The sequence below is a fragment of the Oryctolagus cuniculus genome, chromosome 14 (genome assembly GCF_964237555.1).
Source record: "Oryctolagus cuniculus chromosome 14, mOryCun1.1, whole genome shotgun sequence".
In the NCBI taxonomy this organism is placed as follows: Eukaryota; Metazoa; Chordata; class Mammalia; order Lagomorpha; family Leporidae; genus Oryctolagus; species Oryctolagus cuniculus.
Window position 1 is genome coordinate 46646218 of NC_091445.1, and position 20877 is coordinate 46667094.

At 37.8% G+C, this 20877-nt stretch overlaps 1 non-coding gene across 3 annotated transcripts in view; it reads left to right on the plus strand.

Moving 5' to 3' along the window:
* The window catches only part of LOC100344325 (uncharacterized), a 46842-nt gene extending 26110 nt beyond the window's left edge, over positions 1-20732 (plus strand). For 2 of the 3 annotated variants that reach the window (XR_011381981.1, XR_007922495.2), the window contains one exon: positions 6399-20732. This is a non-coding gene — a transcript (uncharacterized protein). The remainder of the gene's footprint in view (positions 1-6398) is intronic. The other variant, XR_011381982.1, reaches the window with a different exon arrangement.
* The last annotated feature ends 145 nt before the right edge of the window (positions 20733-20877 follow it).

A 20877-nucleotide genomic window follows, 5' to 3' on the forward strand; every position in this document is an offset into this window, starting at 1 on the left:
ATACACAGGCACTAACTAAATATTTGTTGACTGAATGAGTGTATTTTATCACAACAGGCCAGCATTTCCTCATTTGCAACATACTGCTGTTGGAACAAATGTTAACTAAATTCAACTCTATAACTAAATTTCTAAGCTATGACCAGCATGGCGAAGAGACTGAAGATAGGAAGTCAAAATTAGAGCAGGATGAAGGTTGGCACAAGAAGATTTGGGAAGTGAGAAACATGAAGCATATGAGAGTCCATGGGGAAAGAGGATGTAGGGTTTCTGGCACTGGGCAAGTGCCGTGTGCTCCCATAGTGTCCCACGGGGCATTCTGAGATGATAGAAATGTTTTTTTTTCTGTGCCTTCCAATGCAGGAGTCATGGGGCACCTGTGGCTACTGAGTCCTGGAAACACATCTTGAATGACTGGGAATATGAATTTTAAACTTCTTTTCCATGAATTTAAACTTAAATAATCCTTTTAGATTCTAAAGGGTATAATCCCTCTTTGGCACTACTATTTCACCTTCAAATATACTCCCACATGAAAGTCATGATGTTTTAGGATGACACAGCCTTACATGTAGGTTTCCTTCGGAAGTAGCTGGTTGACAAGAGAGGGTATATCTCTTTGTACTTACCTCAATTCATGTCCAAAATGCAAATTAGAAAAGCAAATTTTTTCATAGAACCAAAAAAGCAAAGAATGCTATTTACTTCCCAGTACCAGTTAAGTGCCTTATTATAAGAATGACAATTTTGCATTTATTTTGTTTCTTTTCTCTCTCTATTAATGTTTTTTTTTTTTTTCTGAACATTTTCATCAAGATGGATTCCCAGACAAGTGAATGTAAACCAAAAATCTGTGCTCAACAATTCTGCTGCGTCCAGGGCTAATTATCACCTAAGAATAACTTGGAAGGATTCCAGTAGTGGCCATTTTCTTTGGGTCTGTGATATCTGTCTTGCCATCTGGGAATTTAAGCCTCAAAATTTCTTCCTCTCATTTCTCAATTATTATCCCCCTTTTTCCACAGGCAGAATAATGGCTATCCTTTAATAGGCAATAAATTCAATGATATACCAGTTCTCTCAGGGGGCTCTTTTTTTTATTTGACAGGTAGAGTTATAGACAGTGAGAGAGAGAGACAGAGAGAAAGGTCTTCTGTTGGTTCACTCCCCCAAAGGCTGCTACGGCCAGCACTGCACTGATCCAAAGCCAGGAGCCAGTTGCCCTCCCGGGCCACAGCAGAAGGCTGGACTGGAAGAGGAGCAACCGGGACTAGAACCTGGCTTCCATATGGGATGACAGCTCCGCAGGCAGAGGATTAACCAAGTGAGCCATGGCGTTGGCCCCAGGGGGCTCTTTATAGCCCAGCGGCCGTCCCTCACCTCAAGGATTTGGATGGTGTCTTGAAGAACCCAAATGATTATTATTTCTTTCTTGGATGGAGATTTGAAGGAAATACCTGTGTTCCTGTAGAATTTACAATAACAAGAATGACTCAAGAAAGCTATACACATGTTTTGGGTTTTTTCTTAACCAACTACAGCCTGGGCATCTGTGAAAACTAACATGTGGTGCAGGGTTTGAGATGAGAAGGCCCATTTTACAGTTAGGCTACGTTAGATATTTATATGTGGTCTTGAGAAACTTGCCTGTTAGCTTCAACTTTCTCCCAGATTGAATAGTGATGATAATGTGCTTGCCTCAGGTAGTCGTGGGAACCAGTTAAGTCCCATAGTTGAAAGCAGTTCACATAACAGATGAGGTTTTTATATGAGGCTTACTTAGAAGCTTATTCTAGTTTTGGGACCTGCTTTGTAACTTATTCTCCTTTGGGATGTTGGCCAGTTAGGTCCCCATCAAAACTATCCCCTCTGCTTTAGCAAACAGGTGTCACCCCTCAGGGAGGACTTCTCTTTTGCCATGTCTCTGTATAAATTATCCTTATGCATAACTCTTACTAATGTCTAAAGTGATCAATTGCTTTAATTAGTTTCTGTGTATATTAGCCTGGTGTGTATATTATAGTGATGAAGGTATAAATTTCCTCTGGATAGCTGTGCTCTCTGTTCTATCTCTGTATCTTCAGTGTCAGAAACATTGTACACAGCAAGTGCTCAATAAATAATTGTTGAGTAATGACCACCAGAACCACTTTTAGATTGGTCAAAAGCCAGCTACATTTCCCATAACAGGTAATATTTGCTGAATGTATGAACCTATCCACTTATCAATTATAACAACATGGCTGCTTTGGAAGCTATATTTTCTTTCAGACACATTATGGGCGGCTGTGAGACAGATAATTTGTCACTTTGAATCCAGGTAAAGTATTTTGCCAGAGGGTTACACAGCTCAACACAAAGCTCTATTGAATTCCTCTTTGGATGTCATCAGTGTCTGTGCAGCTTAAGATAGATCCAGATATCTTTTTAGATCTGATGGGAAATTTAGATGTACTGTTGGTGTCTGTGTATACATTTTTATGACAACACTCAGTGGTGTGATGTTATTTCTCTGTATGCTGTGTAAAATTAATCCACTGGTTTGAATTGCATTTCATTAATAATTGAATATTTTCCTTATGCAGCTTTCATTGGCATATTAGTTGTCCATAAGCAAACATTTCAGAAAATTTTCTCTTGTCATTGCTAGTGCTCCCGGCATGAGACTTTTGGATTAGATGGGTACTGGATTCCCAGGCTGCTGGTTCCCCTGCAGTGTCACTGTGGTGGAAAGTATCTATGACTAGCTGCTTAATATGTTAAGCCCACAAAGAGAAAGATGGTCAGAGCAACACAGTGATTCAATGGCAGAAGGATTACTAGAATTGATCCTGCATTTGGCGTCAGACTACTGATACCATAGCATTACCTGATGACTTCCAAGAGTTTCCTTATGGCAGAGATTATTATTATTATTATTCATAGAGGACCTTGACGCTCTACGAAGTCTGCAAGTTACAAGTTGCCTGAGTTTCAGACAGAATAATTCCTAATAATCTCCTTGTACTCTAAGGATTTGCAGGGAGAAGTCATAAAATTTCCTATTAACGAGTGTTAATTACGTTGTCTCAGAAGTTCATATTTCGGGACCCTCTGATGGTTATTTCATGAATTGCTATGTTATATAACAACAGGAAAATTTTTCTTCTGCCATGTATCAAAAAGTGACGATGGCATCCTTACAGGAAGCACCTCTATTAAAGTACTTCTGTTTAAAGGATTAAAATAGAGTAGCTACATTTTAACTATAATTTTAATAACATGTTTATAACAATTTTGAATTAAAATCATCTTCATGAATGATGCTATCAGCTAATCAAAAATTTTGGATGTATGGTAAACATACTATTAATTTGAAAGTTAGTCTAATTTTATGAATCCAAAACATACCAATTATATGTGATTAGGTTAGTCATACTTCTTAGAAGTTTTTCCTTGGGGAGTCAAGCATGATTTTTAATATACAGAATGCTCTTTGCTGTGGAGTCAGAAGCTGTGACTGTGACCAGGGCATGCACATGTGAGACAAGGGCCCCTGAGCTGCCCACTCAGCCTCTCAGTAGCTTGCAGTCTAATGGGAGCTTTCTTCTGCACAGACTGTAATGAGATGTTGCAAGCATTTTATGGCTAAACTAAACTTGCAGGTAGTGTGCATGGCAAAGTCTGTTTAATTGGAGAACTTTATTGAAATATATACTCTTAAAGTATAGGAAGAAGACAAAAGAAGGAATGCTGAGTTTGTCACCAAAGTGTTCAGTGCTGCCCTTCCTTCCCACCTGGCTTGAAATTCTCAGAAATCAGAGGCTGGGAACAAACAACCCATTCGCACATGTTGCCCAGAAAAGAGGAGGATGACCTCAAGACAGTAACGATTAACTTAGCCCTCATTTGTTACCGTAAGGGCAGGACTTCACTGACATTTGATTGGCAGAGGCCACGCTGAGTCCCATAACACTGGGTGAGATTTGCTTCACCAGAGTGCCAGGCTGGTACTGAAATAATTCTCCCGCTTTGAAATAAAGATTGGTTTAGAAAACCCAGACTGATGTCAGTCTTCACAAGGCATTCTCTAGGCGTTCAGAGAAACTCGGCCTAGTGAAATGTGAAAGAAAGCTTATTTGTAGCTTTTGGGAAAGACATGTCCTCAACTTTCAAATAAAGCCATGAATAGAAAATTCTCTTTATTTGCTTTGAGACTGATGTATTTAGGAGACCCAGAAGCATATAATTCATCTTTCTTTGAGTCCAAGGACGGGGGAAAACAAAAAAGCAGTAGCAGAAAACTGCATTTGGATCTCAGATTTTACTGTTTGACCAGTCAGTTATCATGAATTTTAAATCTTTTGTTACGCAGATTCATAGTCTTAAAACTCTTTTTTTAAAAATATATTTGAGAGGCAGAGGGAGAGGGTAGGAGGAGGTTGAGATCCTATCTAAATTCACTCCCCAAATCCTTGCAGGTAACTGCAAAAATCTTTACTGGGGTGGCTGAAGTCAGGAGCTGGGAACACAACCCAGTTCCACATGTGGTTGGAAGAACTCTGCTACATAAGCTGTCACTGCTGCCTCTCATGGTTCTCCTTAGCAGGAGGCTGGAATTGGGAGCTGGAGCTGGGAATTGAACCCAGGCACTCTGAGATAGGATGCAGGCATTTTTATCACTAAGTCAAATGCCTAACCTGAGATGCTTATTATTTTTTTAATAAGTTTTCTCTCTTTCTTTTCAGATTTCGTGACTTGTATTGCTTTGTCTTTGAGTTCACAGGTAGTTTCTCTGCCCCTTTGTTCTGCTGTTGAACTCATCCACTGTGATTTGTACTGGTTATATTTCTCTGTTCTAAAATTCCCACTTGTTTCTTCTTTTTTACATATATTACCTGCGTGTTGAGACTTTCACTTTTTCATTTCTTTTAAATGTGCTTGTAAATTGCTCACTGAAGCATATTTGAGAAGATTGCTTTAAAATGCTTAGGTAATTCCACATCTTTTATGTTGGGTGTTGGGCTTTTAGTTGCTACTGAGTTTTGGTAGAGTTCTAGCTACCCAGTAGATCTCCATTGATATCTCCCTGGCTGGGAAGAGTAGGAGTAACTCACTACACATCCACATGACTTGCAGTGACACCACAGAGTGCTGGGGTGGCCTCAGTACCACTGGGTCACATGGTAATGGCGACTCTTCACTCACTCAGCTCCTCTGACACCATGCTAGAAAGGAGGGGATATGACAGCTTGTTATTGTTATTACTGTTACAGGGTGGAAGACCCACCTCTCGCGTGTGCCCCCAGTGGGCCCACAAAGTAGATAGCGGCTGCCTGGCTACAGAAGTCTGCATTTCCCCTCTGGTCTTTGTGGCAATGGGTGGGAGTTGGGCCAGAGAATTTTTTTCCTGTGATATTTGGTAGAAGTCGAGTGCTTCAAGTGTAAAATTTCCCGTATCCTGGGCTGCCCCTCTTGTGCTCTTTGTCTACAGAGACCAGGCTTTGTGTTTATCTTCATCCATCATTTCCAGTTGTCAGTTTTGTGTTCTCAGCTCCAGGTCTCAGATACTTAAAGCAAAAAGAAATCCAGGGAACCCATGAATGGTGAGGCCTATGACTCATCTGCCTTCTCTCCACATTTCAGTATTTTCTAATGTTTGCTTTATAGATAATACCCAGAGTTTTTTACATGTATTTATCAGTGAAAAAGGGGAAGATACGGTTATTCCATTTTTTGAAAAGCAAACCTTTCCATGATTTCATTCTTATTATATTTCTACAAATAAACGTTTGAAGCATCTAGAATTAAAATAAATTTCACCAGGTATGAAGAATGACAGAGACAAGCATTGCCTTTCCCTCCAGTATCCAATCACTTAACCCAACAACATTTAATGAATAAATTCATCTTTCCCTCACAGATTAACAGTATCATCTTTACCATACAGTCTTTTAAGTTTCTATATATTTTTGGAGATACTTCTGAATTTTGTGCTCTGCACCTTGTTTTGGTTGTTTATTTTACCACCAGTACTAAAATGTTTGATTACCATTTTATTACCTGGAAAGACTGCTTTGTCCGTATTGATCTGTATCAGAAATTTCCTGGGTATTGTTGCAATTTATTTTTCAATATGAACTTTAAAATAAGTTCAATTTTTCAAAGAATGTTTCTTTGTATAACATTGTCTCAAGAATATTAAATACCTCAGTGTAGTTTGGGATACATTTATTCTTCCAGTATGATATTTATTTTTGTTTATTGATGTCATCTTTTATTTATGTCAGAAGAGTTTTCATATTGTTAGAGGGCTTTTGCATAAGTCCTAAATTTATTCTTTATTGGATATTTTGTTCATTTTATTTTTATATTTTAAGTAAAATATTTTCTTTTTCTTTTTTTTTTTTTTTTGACAGGTAGAGTGGACAGTGAGAGAGACAGACAGAGAGAAAGGTCTTCCTTTTCCGTTGGTTTACCTCCCCCGCAATGGCCACTGTGGCCAGTGCACGGTGCTGATCGGAAGCCAGGAGCCAGGTGCTTCCCCCGGTCTCTCATGTGGGTGCAGGGCCTAAGGACATGGGCCATCCTCCCCTGCATTCCCAGGCCACAGCAGAGAGCTGGACTGGAAGAGGAGCAACCAGGACAGAATCTGGCCTCCCGACCAGGACTAGAACTGGGGGTGCCAGCACCGCAGGCGGAGGATTAGCCTATTGAGCTGCGGCGCCGGCCCTATATTTTAAATAAAATATTTTCTTCTATAGTTTTTCTCACTACTGTTGTTTTATAAATAGAATATACTTATATATATATTTATTTTATATGACTTTATCATTTTTATTTTCTATGATTTTATTATTGATTTTGTAATATCAACTGAATCCTCTATTTCTTCTTACAGTTTTTCAGTTCATTCTATTGTTATATTATTGACAAACAAAAAAATTTTTCTGCTTCTTTCTGATGTTCATTACCTCTATTTCTATATCTTATTGTTAGCATTTTCGAAAGTTGTTAGCTTGTAATTAACAAGACAGACTGTTATTCCTGTCTCTAATAATAGAAGATACTACTAGTATTTAATCATCAAGTATAGTACTGGAATTTGGTTTGGGAAGCATAAAGTTCAGAGAACAATCATTTCTAATTTTTTAGATGCCTCAAAATATCAGAAATCCATGTTAAAGAATATTGTGATTAATGTTATCAAAGCCTCTTTCGGAAATGAGGAAACAATCATAATGATATTCTTCCTCCTTTGACCCATGAATGCTGTTTTTAATATTAATGTTCAACTACTCTTTAAGTCTTTAAAATTATTTATCAGAGAGAGAGAGAGCAGGAGAAAGAGAGAGAGAGAGAGAGAGAGAGAGAGAGAGAGAAAGATTTCCATCTGCTATTTCATGCCCCAAATGCACATAAGATCTGGTGCTGAGCCTTGACGAAGCTGGGAGTGAGGATCTAAATCCAGGTCTCCCATGTGAGTTGCAGGGCCCCCACTACTTCAGCCATTATGTCCTGCCTCCCAGGGAGTGTGTTAGCAGGACAATAAGAACAGGAGCCGAGCTGAGTATGAATCTGGATGTTTCAATGTGGAATGTGGCATCTTAACTGATGTCTTAATAAGTAAGCTAAACATCTGCCCTTGTTCTTGCGTTCTTAAAATAAATCTCATTTAGTCATTAAGTATTTTTTGTTATTATAATGTGCCATTAACTCAATTTGATAAAATACTATTAAGACTTTTTATATTCCTATTCATATGTGAGTTTGGTCTATAGTGTTATCTTGGCTGTTATGTCTTGTATTAGGCAGTTTTTTTGTCACTATAATGAAATACTAAAAGAAGATGTTTATGAAGGAAGATGGCTTATTTTGGCATATAGTTTATATAGTTTTGGAAGTTCTACTTCTGAGACTGGGAAGTCCCCATTTGTGAGGCTGGAGGATGGTAAATGTACAATACATGTGGAGCAATGATCTCACGGGGAACCAGGAAGCAGAGTGATTTGGCCAAACCGGCTTTTATAAACAGCCCTCTTGTAAGAGTTGCCTTTCTTGGGTGTGTCCCCAGTGATCCATGGGCTTCCTATCAAGCCCACCACTTGCACAACATTATTGGGTCAAGTTTACATGCTTTAATAACATATAATTTATGACTTTGATATTTAAGGTACTAAAATATGTCCAAACAATAGCACATATTGTGCATTTATTTGTACCAAAATGTTTGTAGCTTCATAAAAATAATCTGAATTCTTTTCTTCTTTTCCTATACATAACACAAGCTAAATAGTATTGGAAATGCCTGCTCCTTGCTGAGTTGTTAATATTTCCCTGCAAATAGTTTGGGTTAGATAGTGCTTTGAGAGGGGTTATCTCTTGGAATATCTATCAGTCATTTTTGTTAAATGACAAGTGATGTGTCTAGCTATGAAGGATCTTGTCTGAGGATAGTTTTGATAATGTAAACTTTTTTGGGGAGAGATTCTTCCATTTCATTCCAGTTTTAAAGTTTATTTGCAAGGGATTAAGCAATAAATACAACATTTTAAAATTTTCTCTATAACTGTGATTGTGTAACCTTGTATTTCTAAATTTTGCTACTTGCATGACTCTTTTTCCTCCTGACTAGGGTATTGCAATGATTTATATACAATTGACCCTTCTTGTCTGAGTGTTTTGCTTTCATGATTCAACCAACTGCAGATCAAAAATAGCCAAGAGCAAAAAGTTGCATCTCTGCTAAGTATGTAAACTTTTCTTTCTTATCATTATTTCCTAAGTGATACGGTATAAATACTATTCAGATAGAATTTACAATGTACTAGACATTATTAAGTATTCTAGAAATTATTTAAAGTATAGAAGAAAGTGTGCTTAGGTTACATGCAAATACTATTCTGTTTTATATAAGATTCTAAGCATATGCAATGTTAGTGTCTGTTGGGGGACCTGGAACCAATTCCTGTGTGTACTGAGGGGCAAGTGTATAGCAGTTTAGCAGAATATCATCCCTGTACATAAGATAATTGTGAGGGCTATGAATCAATATTATATGATGCTAGTTTGGATGGCACACTCTAAAGAGTAGTTAAGTAAAATGATGTTTGCAGACGAACAACACTTTGAAGTGAATTTATATTAAATGAATAAGTGAAATGAATTTATATTAAAGCAATTAGATTCAGACATTTGATGTTTTAATTAGATTACACTAGATTGTCTACTACCAAACATCTGCTCAGCTTCAAATTTACTCATTGAAAACTGTCAGTGTGCCAGGTTTGAGAAATACAAAGGAAAAGTAAGAAAAGAGAACTTAAAGATTCTGGTATGTAAACATGAAAGCTGAATAAACAGGCATTCAGAATGCAGTTTGGTAACAGTGGTAGTAGAAGCAGATGTTCCTACGAGGGAGCTAAGAAGGGAATGTACAAGCAGCTCTTACACTAGACTGAGATGAGACATGTAGAGAAAACATGTAGGGGAGACATCAAAATGCTTGAGTGAAGTCTTAAGGGACACAGAGGAATCATCCAGGACAAGAGGTAGCCTTAGAGAACAGTGAATTCTGCTACAGAGGCTGGTAGGGAGCACCAGCAGACACATTTGGGGACAGTTGCAAAGCTGGGGTGACAGTCATGGAGGTCAGTAGAGGTTTCAAGGAGTGAGGAGAAGGAACTGGCAGGGACAAGAGCTCAAAGAGATCCCAGCACATCTTGTTATTCATGGAGCTAGGGTCTTGTCCAAGGAAGAAATACATGGTAGGTTATACTGGCACACTACAAGGAATGGTCCAGATGCTTGCAATGAATGAAAAGAAAATTAATAAAAGAATGAAGATGGTGGCAGTGATGATAGAGACAAAGCTTGTGATAGTAATCCAGTGAGTAGGCAAAGTCTTAACAAGAGATCAAATTTCAGGATGAGGGAGAGGAATAGATCCACAATGACCCTTATGTTAATGACTCTGTTAGCCTGATTCCTCATGATATGAAGGCTTGATGAGAAGTAGTATCAGAGTAGAAATTAGTTTCGTTTTCACAAAATTTATTGTGGGTTGGTGACTGTGAAAGATTCTACAAAGATGGCCTTCCATTGGGAATAATCACAGCTGGAAATAGAAATTTGAGCATCAGCAGCATAAAGGAGAAGCAACATCCTATGAAAGGAGAATACCCAAAGAAGTTCTGCTGTGGTAAGAAGAACATAGGCATGCTTTGAGGCACTCTGCCATTGAAACAAAGAGTGGAGGAAGAAACACTCTTAGGAGGCTGGGAAGGCATATCCAACCAAACAAGTGGAAATAGATGAGAGAGAGGGGGAGGGAAGGAGAGACGGAGGTGGAAGAGAGAGAGAATGAGAGAGAGAAAGAGAGAAAGAAGAGGAGAGAGAGAGAGAAAATAAATTTGAAATTGCAGAAACTTCAATACATTTGGATTGAACAGTATACATTGGCTGAGTTAACAAAGAAGACATAGGGGCAATCATGGAAGTCCTCAGAGTAGTGGGGCAGAGAGAGTGTGCAGTGGACTGCAGCGTAAGTAAAGGGGCCGTAGGAAAGTAGACAGTGATAAAGTTTCCCATACATTGAGTGTGAGTAAAAAGACAAAGTAGTCAGGGAGAGGAGCAAGGAAAATTTAGTGGAAGAATGGTGAGGTTGAACGTTACATTTACTTACCAACTGAAAGTGAAATTGCTTAATGTATCTTGAAGTTGTCCCCTTTTCTCCATCCACAGTTAAATGATCTTAGCCCAGCTTCCTCATTTGGGACCTGTTGAAAATAATATATCTGTTACAATGATAAATCCATAATCATGGGTTTCCATTCCCTTCCTAATCCAAGAAATGTATTGTATGGGAAAGTCTGGAAGATCTGTTTTTCTCCGGTTGGTTTTTAATGACTAGAGATGGTTGAGAATGTGAATTGATGGGAGAAAAATTCAAACTCTAGTGAAGATGCAAAGATTATGAATTCTATGAAAAAGGGGTTTAAAGAGTAGAAATCTGTAGCAAGGGCAATAATTAGCTTCAGAAGAAAGGAATTTCCTACTCTCGAATAATAACAAAGTGGATAAGGAAGAGCACATTTACTAGAAGGGGAGAAAGAACAAAAGTTGAGATAGCTATTTTATTAATTTGTTTAACCCTTTGCTCATACAATAAGCATTTAGTTACTATCATAACTGCTGATACTTTGTGATAAATGTCTATTAAAAGTATGACGCAACAGCAAAAATATTTACTGTCTGTTGGGCATAGAGAAACCCAAATAGAACATTGCACAGAATGACATTGGCTGTCAATAAGGCAACTGTGTGACCAGAGCTCCACGGCACAGAACACTTACAACTAGATTGGATCAGGGATATGCTTGAAAGGAAATCTGTCATTACATGTGCAAATGATTAAGAAAATGATTTAGATGTAGGGAATGGCATCGATATTCAGTATAGGGACATCTGAGTATTGTTCATTAATTCTCACAAATATGTTAATATGAGGTGTTAACAGAGTAAATGCGGTGAGAGGTATATGGGAACTCTTTATAGTACTACCTCAGAATAAAAAGAATTCAGTGAACAATTCAACTTGTTGTTCCCAAAGATCACACTTAATGATTCCGTGAGCCCAGTGAGAGTTGCATTGAACATGGACAGAAAAAGGACCAACTGGTGGGGGAACTGTGAAGTCACAGTGGAGCTGTGGGCAGTGGCACAGGAATGAGGAGTGAAAGTGGAGAGACCACCTTCTTAAGTGAATTCTCCTCATCCAGCCCTCAGTGAGGCTTCCCTATTCCCATAGGTTTTATAGCATAATCCTTCAGGCAGCACTACACCAGCTGAGTATAATTTGGAGAAAATTAACCTCTGCTACAAACCTCTATCTCTGCACCTACACATAATCAAAGCCCAGATTCAGTCAAAGACAAAGGTGTGTGTTCAGTACCCAGCCATCCCAATGCTTTGCTGTTTTACTACTCAGAATCTCAGACATTCCCCTTGAGGTAGCTGATCTCAACTTCTTGGCCAAATTCACTTCTCACCTGTGACCCATGTTCACATCAAGGAATCAGTAATGCCTGTACATTTTGGAGGATGTCCAATTTATGGGTTTATGTATTTTTTATTTGTACATTAAAAAATATTTAAGGCAAACAAATTTCATATATACAGATTTAGGAACATAGTGACAATTCCCACCCTACTCTCCCTCCCACCCTCGCTTCCACCCTTCCTTAAAGGATCAAAGTCTTGTAATCCATAAGCTGTACTTTGGAAATTTATATTCAGTAAATAAAAGTTTGAAAGCAAAAAAAAAAAAAAAAAAACAAAAAAAAAAACAAAAAAAAGAAAAGTGGACTAAAAAAAAAAGGATCAAAGTCTTGAGTAAAACTAAGCATGTTTTAAGTAAAATTTTTGATATCCATGAGAAGGGGGAGTGGTCCTCCCTCAGTAATCTTTGGTACATTGACAACTTTCTTAAAAATAGGGTTCCCTAAGCTTATTATCTAAATGTGGGCTGATTAGCCTTGAGAAGTAGTCCTGATTTTCCTGTTCCTGCCATGCATGCCTATTTGTGTTGCTAACATTTGCCTTTTTGTTTCTTTTTAGAAACTTCATCATTATTCAAAAAACTGTCATTTGATAATCATTTTTGATAGTGTTAACTGTGTCCTTTCCAAGTAAATCTCCTTAGATTTTTAATTTGTGGTGAGAGTCACAAATTGGCTGGTCAGAGGTGGGAATTTCAGGCCCTGTAGGAAGGGAAAGTGTTAGGACAGATCAGTGGGTAAACAGGTTTCATCTCCCTGATTTCACTCCATATGCTCCATTTACTCAGCACAGGCATGGGGCCAACCTTGATTAGCACAACTTGACCTCATGTTGGTCTTGGTATTCTTTGTTGGAGAAAAACTCATCTCACTGGAGCAATTATGTGCCTTGTCAACAATGAAATGTTTACTACTTGTTTGTTAATTCATTAGTTATTGCTTGTATTGTCATATTTCCCATAAGTATACAAAACTGTAGGAAATGTAAAAAAAGCATTTGACATGTTCTTTTTTGATTAGGCTGCATCATAAAGTGTTATATTGGGTATAATTAAATATCAAAATGTTTTTTTTTTTGTTTGCAGGGCAGCTAAATTTGAGTATTGTGATAGACATTTCTATGGATCATCAATAGTTCTCATTGCTGTATCCTAACTTGCTCCTTAGAGGATTTATAGCCATTTGTCCCTTAAAGTTAATACTGGGCAAGCACATTACTTTGGAGACAAAATGTGAGCAGAGACTAATTTATGGGAAATATTGTTTCAACAGTAGTGAATTCTCCTGGCTTAACCCTGCACCAGGAAAATGCCTTGTTGAGACGTCCTCATCATGAGTTGGTAAGCTCTGAAGTATCTTGGATCTTTGATTGATTGCAATGAGCAGAGCCCCAAAAGGACCAGCATTAGGTAAGCACCTTGCATGAGATTCATAGCAGGTGGTTATTAAATATTTTTCGAGCAAAATCATGCATGCGTGAATGATTGTCTCTTAAGGAAATGAGCCATTTGGTGGAGTGAGGGGCCGGGGCATGAAGGGAGGGAAGATAATATTAGTCTTGGCCCTGATATTGGCAGAGTCTGTGTTTTTATTCTGTAGAGCTAGCATTCTAACATTCATTTCAGGATCTTTATATTTTCTCTGTGAGAAATAAGTAAAGGTTAGGTCTCATTGGTAATTAACTTGCTTATGTAGATTATCCCTAAATGAAGTAGATGTCAATCGTCCCAATTTTGGTTCAATGTTTTGATCAAATGTCTATCCTTTAAGAATTATTTTTTGGGGCAGACATTTGGCCAATGAATTAAGCTACCAGCAGGGATGCCTATGTCCCACACTGGAATAACAGCTTCAGTTCCTACTTCCAGCTTCTGATTACAGCTTCCTGCTAAGGCTGGGAGTCAGAGGTACTGGCTCAAGTGGCTGAGTGCCTGCCACCAATGTAGGAGACTGGAGTTGAATTACAGGCTCCTGGCTTTGGCTTTCTCCCCCAACCACTGTAGACATTTTGATAGTGAATCAGTGAATGTGAGCTCTTTCTGCATCTGTCTGTGTCTGTCTACCTCTTTCTCTTTCAAATAAATAAGTAAAATTGAAAAATTTTTGAAATTAAAATGGATCTTATTTCTTATGTATTGTCCTACTAAGGATGTAATATAATACATTGATTAAAGCTTTGACTGAAATACTTGTTTTAATACATTTTGAATAAATAAGGATGCATTTCACAGTAAAGAAACCACAGAATCTGGGGCCGGTGCTATGGCACAGCGGGTTAATGCCCTGGCCTGAGGTGCCGGTTCGAGACCTGGCTGCTCCACTTCCGATCCAGCTTTCTGCTATGGCCTGGGAAAGCAGTAGAGGATGGTCCAAGTCCTTGGGCCTCTGCACTCATGTGGGAGACCTGGAAGAAGACCTAGCTCCTGGCTTTGGATTGGCGCAGCTCCAGCTGTGGCGGCTAATTGGGGAGTGAACCATCGGATGGAAGACGACTCTCTCTTTCTGCCTCTTCTCTCTGTGTAACTCTGACTTTCAAATAAATAAATCTTTTTTATTTAAAGAAAGAAATCACAGAATCTAAGAGCTGGAAGAAAGCTTGGGTGTTATGCATTTTATTTCTTCACTGAGCAGGGATACAGAAATGAAATGATTCTGATTCAGAGAATGCAGTGGGATGCAGAATGCTGGTTTGGATACTTAATAGGTTACATTTTCTGCTGTTTAAGTGGAAAACGTATCACAATCATACTAACAGAAATAAGTGATACCTTTCATCCCAGATTTGAAATAATAATAATTAGAGGACTTTAACTGCCATTTCAAATGTGCTACCTCCAGGATTAGATAAAAGGTAGAGAGACCAGGAAAAGCACCTGGCTCCTGGCTCCTGCCATCGGATCAGCGCGGTGCGCCGGCCGCAGCGCGCCGGCCGCGGCGGCCATTGGAGGGTGAACCAACGGCAAAGGAAGACCTTTCTCTCTGTCTCTCTCTCTCACTGTCCACTCTGCCTGTCAAAAAAAAAAAAAAAAAAAAGGTAGAGAGAATGTCTGCTGTTTCATTAGTGATTTTTTAAAACAATGGCACAACTCAGATAGCTAAATGATTTTTTAAGAATTTTACTTGTTTAAAAATATTTTATTAGTATAGCAAGGACAGATTTCATCTACTGCAAAGATACAATTCTAAGAACATAAGGATACTTCTCTCCTTCTCTCCCTTCTATTTCCTTCCTTTCTTTTTTTTATTTCTGTGATAACATATTTTTAATTTACTTTATAGTCACAGGCTCAATACCACACTAAATATAATGTTCAGCAAGTGAAAGATCCCTATTCATCAGGAATATACTCAAGGGCTATAAATGATAATCAAATCATAACATGTCAATTTCATTTCTATACGTTCAGTTTTTTTTGTGTGTGTATGTGTGTATGTACTCTGTATATTAGCTACTACAAATCCGAGAAATCATACAATATTTGGGGGCCAGCATTGTGGCATTGTGGGTTAAGCTTCTGCCTCTGATACCAGCATCCCTTATGGGCACTGGTCCATGTCCCAGCTGTTCCACTTCTGATCCAGCTCCTTGCTAATGGCCTAGGAAAAGCTGTGAAAGATGGCCCAAGTGTCTGGGCCCCTGCCACCCACAGAGGAGACCCGGATGAAATTCCTGGCTGCTGGCTTCTACCTGGGCCAGCCATGGCTACTGCGGCTGTCTGGGTAGTGAGCCAGTAGATGGAAGATCTCTCTGTCTTTCCTTATTTCTCTGTAACCAACTTTCAAATAAATAAATACATCTTTAGAAAAAAACTCAAGATATTTGTCTTTTTGAGTCTAGTTTATTTCGATAAGCATAATCGTCTCCAGTTGCATCCATTTTGTTTCACAGGAAAGATTTCATTTCTTTTTATGGCCAAGTAGTATTCCATCCTGTATATATACAATTTCTTTATTCAGTTATTAATTGATGAACTTTTGAGTTGATTTCGTAACCTAACTCTCTTGAATTGAGCTTCTATAAACATGGGGTACAGGCAACTCTTTAATATGTGATTTCATTTCCTTTGGGTAAATTCTCAGGTCTGTGATGACTGGGTCACATGGTAGATGCATTTTGAGGTTTCTGAGGAATCTCAATACTGTCTTTCATAATAGTTGTACTAGTTAACATTCCCACCATTAGAGTATTAGGGTGCTTTTCACCCCACAGCCTCATCAGCATTTATAGTTGTTTGATTTTTGGATGATAGCCATTCTAACTGGGATGAGGTGAAACCTTGTTGTGTTTTTTATTAGCATTTCCCTGATGGCTTGTTATCCTGAGCATTTTTTCATGTGACTGTTGGCCATGTGTATTTCATCCCTTGAAACATGCTTGTTCATGTCCTTTGCTCATTTCTTAACTGGGTTGTTCGTTTTGTTGTTGAGTGTCTTGAGCTCCTTCTATAATCTTGGAATTGATCCTTTACTAGATGCATAATTTGCAAGTATTTTCTCCCAGTTTGTTTGTTGCCTCTTCACTTTGTTGAGGGTTTCCTTTGGTTGTAGAAGCTCTTAACTTGATGTAATCCCATTTGTCTATTTTTGCTTTTATTGTGTATGCTTTTGGGTATTATTCAAGAAGTCTTTGTCTAAGCCAATGTCTTGCAGGGTTTCTCTTATATTTTCCTCTAGTAATTTGGTGGTATCAGGTCTTAGACTTAGATCCTTGATCCATTGTGAGTGATTTTTGTATAGGGTATAACATAGGGGTCTTGTTTCATACTTCCACATGTCCCTTCTGCATGGATTGATTTTAGCTGATTTGTCAAAGATTAGTTGGTTGTAGATGCTTGGATTGATTTCTGGGGTCTCTGTGCCATTGGTCCACATGTGTATTCTTCTCCCAGTACCAGGCTGTTTGAATTATAATTGCCTGTAGTATGTCTTAAAATCTGGTATTGTGATGCCTCAGGCTTTGTTTTTGTTGTGTAAGATTTCTTTAGCTATTTGGAGTCTCTTGTGTTTCCATATGATTTTTAGCATCATTTTTTTCCCTAGATATGAGAAGGATGCTGTTGGTAGTTTGATTGGGATCACACTAGGTTCACTGCAGCAGGCATGACTCAAAGAAATATTTTTGAGTAGAAATAGTAGAATTTGTGCCTCAAGTATTGTCAGGTCTGGAGCAGGCTCCCTGTAATTATTCGATAAATTGACACTAGGCTCATTTTGTTTAAAAAATTGACAAATGGGGAAGCCATAATCTATTGAGTGTAAATTTTCTTTCAAAGTTACAGATTATGGAAGGGAAAACATTGCATTTCAAGAGTATGTCGGGTGCTGTGGCTTAACAGGTTAAGCTGCTGCTTTCAATGCCAGTATCCTATAGCAGGGTGCTAGTTTGAGTCCCGGCTGCTCTGCTTATGATCCAGCTCCCTGGGAATCTGCCTGGGAAAGCAGGTCCTGCTACCACGTGGGAGATCTGAATGCAATTCCAGCCTCCTGGCTTCAGCCTGATCCCCAGTGGATTTAAGATCTCAATCTCTCCCTCTCTTCCCCTGCTCCTTCTTCTACCACTGTCACTCTACTTTTCAAATAAAATAAGGAAACACATTTTCTAAAAAAAGAGTATGTAAAATGTAAATGTAGATGGAAGTATCTTTTTGTGTCTGAAGCAAAGGTGCAATGGGAAAGAAGCAAAAGTAGCAATTGCAGAAATTGATTCTTATGTTTTATAAATCAGCTTAATTGTGCAATTAGCAGTTGAGTGGGTGATCTTTCCTTTTCTCTTAATTTGATTGACAAATTTGTTCTTGAGTGCAGCAGAATAAGTGTTATTTCCATACACAGATTAAAAGAAAGATTTGCCCCTCTTTTGATTGGTGTCAAATAAAACACTATTTTTGATAATCTTAAGAATTGTCTGTTGGAGTAATATGAAGATCATGTGAAAATCATCTTAATAAGCTAATCAACATCTGCTCTCTCTTTTATTGAAAATCACATTTATTGAAAATCAAAATTTCCCATTAGTTTATCAGATGACTAAAATGAAAGACACATAGAAAGGCTATGGTTCCGAGTTGCTTCCCATGGTTTTAGTAGGACACTATTTTGTGCTAGAGCATCTTCTACTTATTTGAATGTCCATGCTGACCTCCCCTAGTATCTTGGATGAGGCATTGCTGAGAGCATGACATTAGGTATAACAGAGGAGCATTTTTTCCATTAATACTGCATCCACAGGAGAATAGCGCAGAGGCATCTGAAGTATAAGGGCCTTCAAAAGAAAAGAATTCCCTTATTATTTTTATCCAAATCACAGAAATTCACAGCTAGATGAGTTTCTTGCAAGGAGACAGTGTTCTACCAGAGTTATCTGTGCCATGTAAATGTCGCTGCACAGATTTACTTATGGCACATGGGGGTGGTGTGTAGTAGTTGCTAGCTCAGGGTTAGGCAATGTGTCAGGTTCTGAAAGAGGCAGACATCTATCCTCACAAGGGCCACTGAGCCCAATGTTATTTTAAGGATATCAGATCCCTTACCAGATTCTTCTATCATGTTTATAAATACAACAAATAAGTGATCTAGCAGATATCAGGTGATGTCACTATGGAATTTTTCAAGTAAAGAATTGTGGTGGTACTGAAAATTGTTTCAAATGCATATAATGAAATAGTTTTGTGCTGTCCCATGTTGTAACCTTACAATATATTTATAGCCTCAGTGAATAGTTACTCCCATAATCATTATGTGTGTTCTTTTAATAAACACAAATAAATATTGTCATCTATAATGACATAATCAACAATTACAAAAATTGTGGAGCAAATGTGTGAGTATGGGAACTCTTCAGTATTTATAAGTCCGATAAAAAGGAGCTCTTCTAGATGTTTATCAAGCAGATGGTGAAAGAATTTGGAGTAAAGAGAGTAATATTTACACAGTGAGTTTAAAACATTTTAATTTGTATTCATCTTTTTATGTTATTTCTTAACATTTGAATGATTTTATACTACTATATAAATGTAAAAAATGTATATTAATGTATGCTTGAGGAGACTTCAAAGAGTTCTTGGAAACATGTCACTAAAAGATGAAGTGAATTTTTCAAGAATATTTTGAAACCTCCTTATTTATATACATATGTTTATAGATGTGTATGCATGTATTCGTGTTTAGGATTACACAGAAATAAAAATTAACTATTTGTATTTATGTGTAAACATATAAATTATTGACATAATTTTATATATAATAAAGTATAATGAACTTTTATATATAATAGGCTACCATTTGTACCATGTATATAATTAGCAGCATTAGTATGCACACACATTATCACCTGCTCCTCCAACCCTGCATCTCTATGCAACATTTTCTATTCTTAGTATTAAACTTCCCTCACTTTCCTGTGATATTCTTTATTATAGGAAAGAGGACAGGGGAAATATATATTTTTGTTTTAACAGCATCCATAGGGAAGCGCTCAATTTTGAAGCCCCTAAAAGCCATGCAACACTGTTTGAATAAAAACACAGTGACTTCCAGGTATTGAGGATGCTCCTTATTAAGACAAATCCATTGCAAAACCCATTATGCCTTTCTGCACATCTTCAGTCTTTTGATAGATGTTATGATTTATCAATAAGATTGTCACCAAGATGATGACAAAAACTCTGGCTGTACGGGCAAAAATCCTCATCTGAAAGAGGATTGCTTTCTCCACCTGAATGTAGTTAAGCAGGGCTCAAGGGACACATATCTTATGCGTGAAATCAATACGGTAATGTTACCTTGTATACTTTGGCTTATTTCTCCTTCCTGTTGTTGTTGTTCTTCTTCTGTTCTTTCTTCTGATAACAAATTGAAACATTTTAGGGATATGCGATTGTATCTATGTAGCTCAAACTAATGCCTACTGAGATAAGGAATGGAGCAATTAAGCATGAGGGCAATGGGACTAGCACTATATGTGGAACCAGCATACCTGGGATCTAGGGTTGGCTTCGTCATTTAAAGTTGTGTGAGTTTGTTAAAGCAATTTTCTCTAAGACAATAGGACACCATTTCTTCACCATGTAAATCATTACATTTATTTTTTGCATGACTAGGGAATAACCTAGACCAGGAGATACCAAATACGGTTTGTGGACACTGATGGGCTCAAGACATTTTAAGGGGGCAGCAAGGTCAAAAACTTCTTTCAGAAGAATATTAAAATCTGCATGTCTTTTTCACTGAGAGTGCAGAAGTAATGGACTGTAAAACTGGTGACACCCTAGTCTGAATCAAGGCAGTGTTAGCAAAATGAAGTAGCTGTCATTGGATCCCTCACTGCCTCACATTCACAATGTTAAAAAAGAAATGCTGGTTTCACTTGAGAACGTCTTTGACAAGGCAGAAAAAATTATTGATTTTATTTTTAACATGCTAGTGGTAGTGTGTGATTGTTTCTGGAGGGAAGACAGCTGTGTGATTGAGTTGTGAGCTGAACTAGTTGCTTTTTCATGGAACAGAAATTCTGCCTTAAGGAATGACTGACTGGCAATCTACAGTTTTCAGACTTGGATATTTGGTATAAATTTCTCTTAAAATATGAATATGGGAGCTTGTCAGTTTAGGAAAGTATTTTTACCAATGATAAAATTAAAGACTGCAAAGAAAAAAATTATTTTGGAAAGCTGGTCTTTGCCAGCATCATTCTGTATAAAGGCTGTATTGTTAATATAGTGATGGTATTAATAAATGTGATTTTAACATAATGAGTTATAATTTTTCTATTTGGAAGATCAATACAACTAATATGTGTAAATGACCAGTGGGTTGGGCATTTGGCTTACTGGTTGAGACA